Below are 3,055 nucleotides of genomic sequence, written 5' to 3' on the forward strand. Positions count from 1 at the left end.
TGGGCAGGATATCTATAAATACCAATAATTGTTCATTTTACCGGACACGGAATTGGATTAATAGTTAATAGACTTGTTGAAACAGGGGTGGATTAGATTCAAGGGTAATTGGTGTAATTGTTAACAAAGTAATAAAACCTTGGTTTACACGCAGTCGATAACCTGGTGTATTCATTAAACAAAGTATTAAGACCTTGTTACAATTCGAATAAGAATAATTTGACGAAGACTTTCGCACTTTATATTTATGACTGATGGACTATTATGGACAAATCCGTATGGACATATCAAATAATCCAGGACAAAGGACAATTAACTCATGGGAATAAACTAAAAACAACACGTCAAACATCATGATTACGGAAGTTTAAATAAGCATAATTCCTTTATTTTATATTTAATTTCCTTTATTTTATATTTAATTGCACTTTTAAATATCGCACTTTTATTTATTGTCATTATATTTAATTGCACTTTTAATTATCGTACTCTTTAATTATCGCAATTTCATTTTATCGCACTTTTATTTATCGCAATTTCATTATCATTATTTACTTTACGCTTTAAATTAAGTTATATTTATATTTTACATTAGGTTTTAACTGCGACTAAAAGTTTTAAAATCGACAAACCGGTCATTAAACGGTAAAAACCCCCTTTTATAATAATAATACTACTTATATATATAATTGTATTTTTACAATTATAAGTTAAAAATATAGCGTTAAGCTTGTTTAAGTGTATCCCTGTGGAACGAACCGGACTTACTAAAAACTACACTACTGTACGATTAGGCACACTTCCTATAAGTGTTGTAGCAAGGTTTAGGTATATCCATTCTATAAATAAATAAATATCTTGTGTAAAATTGTATCGTATTTAATAGTATTTCGTTGTAAAAATAATACTATTTCCTAGTACACCTCGCACACATCAAGTATTTTTGGCGCCGCTGCCGGGGAAAGCCAAAGCGAAACGCTATAAAAAAATATATTTATTTTTAAAAAAGTTTGTTCAAAATATATAATATATAAAATTATAAAGTAATTTTATTTCTATTTTAGTTTTTTTTTAAAATTAAGTTTTTATTTAATTTATATAAATATTTTATATAAATATTAAAAACAGAAAGAAAAAAAAAATTAATTAAAACTGAGAATTGGGCCGAAACCCGTCGAAGCCCAACACTGTTTTTATTTAAATATCGAAGTGGGCCGAACTGTTTTTAGCCCAATACTTAATCCGGTAATATTCATCTCCGCGATCTCGGAGTAGAAAAGGCAGAGAACTTCGAGATCGCGTAGCACACCCTGACACGCCTGGTCAAACCCTAATTCTGCATTAATTACGGAGTATTATTTATTATTATTATTAAAACCCTAATTAGGGTTTAATTTTAAATTAATTAGTTTTAGTTTTTATTATTAATTTGTATTTTTAGTTTAATTAGTTTTAATAATATATAAAATTAATACTTTTATAAAATAAATAATATAAAAATAATATTTTTATAAAAAAATTGTACTTTTTACAACTTTAAGTTTATTTTTATATTTTGTATATTTTTATTTGTTTTAGCGTAATATTTGTATTTTTCGCTCGTATTTAGTTTTAAGTCATAGTTTTTGCCATAGTTATTTTTATTTCTAGATTCTTAGGCTTTGCCGTAAAATCCCTTAAATGTTTTTTCTTTAGACTAAGATTAAGGTGCTTTAGAATTTTGCGAAGCCGTTTTATAAAATTCAGTACCTTTTTAAGTTTTTTCCATTTTGGATATAGTATTCCTTTTAAGCTTTAATATTTTTAGACGCAACTTTTAATTCTTAGTTTTTAGACTTTTTAATTTTCGACGCGCTACTTTCTTATTTTTATTTTTCGACGCCTATTATTTTTCGACGTTTTTCGACGCACTCTTTTTCTTTCTTATTTCTCGACGCTCTAGTTTAGGACATAGAATTTTCTATTTCTTCTCTAAAATTTCCTTAAATTTAAATGAAAAATTATTTTAAGTGGTTAAATTGATAGACATCAAAATTTTCTGGTTCGTAGTAATAGTTAGATTTGTATGTGGACCGGGTTATTGGAGCCAAACAGTACTCAATTATATTGAGACCAAACGAATCCTGCCCCTCTGCTGCATCTTTTGGCTATTCGAAACGTGGGCAAAATCAGAAAAGTCTATTAATTTGATAACTTATATAATTTTTCTTATTTTTATAACTAATAGGATATTCAGTGAATGCACCGAGCAAAACGATCACCACCTTTTGAACATTCACCACCTGTAACTCGATCAAGACATCTAGCAAATATTGTCGCTGTTGATTTTTCTTTAGAATCGTCATCTAGTCGACCAAGTACTCCAATTCAAATTTCCGATAATCCATTTTTTTGAACCCGACCTCACAATTGAGAATCCGGAGAATATTCAGGGACGATTTCGAGATCCTGAACCATTAATCTTTCCTCCGGAACCACCAATCATTCAAACAGAGATTGTTGAGGAACGAACCATTAAATCAGAATCCTCTAGTGATTCAGATTCAACAAATTCAATCATGGAAAATCTGGAACCTCTAAGTATGGAAGACCGAATGAGAGCTAAACGCACTGGCCAAGGTCACGCAATTACTCAACCTGATATTAATGCGCCAGATTATGAAATCAAAGGACAAATCCTACACATGGTAACTAATCAATGCCAATTTAGTGGTGCCCCGAAGGAAGATCCAAATGAACATCTTCGTACCTTTAATAGGATATGCACACTATTTAAAATAAGAGAAGTGGAGGATGAACAAATATATCTCATGTTATTTCCCTGGACTTTAAAGGGAGAAGCCAAAGATTGGTTAGAATCGTTACCTGAAGGGGCGATTGATACATGGGACGTTTTAGTTGAAAAATTTCTTAAACAATTCTTTCCGGCATCTAAAGTCGTTAGACTTCATGGAGAAATTGTTACGTTCACAAAAAAGCCAAATGAAACTCTATATGAGGCATGGACAAGATTTGGAAAGTTATTGAGAGGATGTCCGCAACATGGTTTAGACAC

The sequence above is a fragment of the Rutidosis leptorrhynchoides genome, chromosome 5, assembly GCF_046630445.1.
Source record: "Rutidosis leptorrhynchoides isolate AG116_Rl617_1_P2 chromosome 5, CSIRO_AGI_Rlap_v1, whole genome shotgun sequence".
Classification (NCBI taxonomy): domain Eukaryota; kingdom Viridiplantae; phylum Streptophyta; class Magnoliopsida; order Asterales; family Asteraceae; genus Rutidosis; species Rutidosis leptorrhynchoides.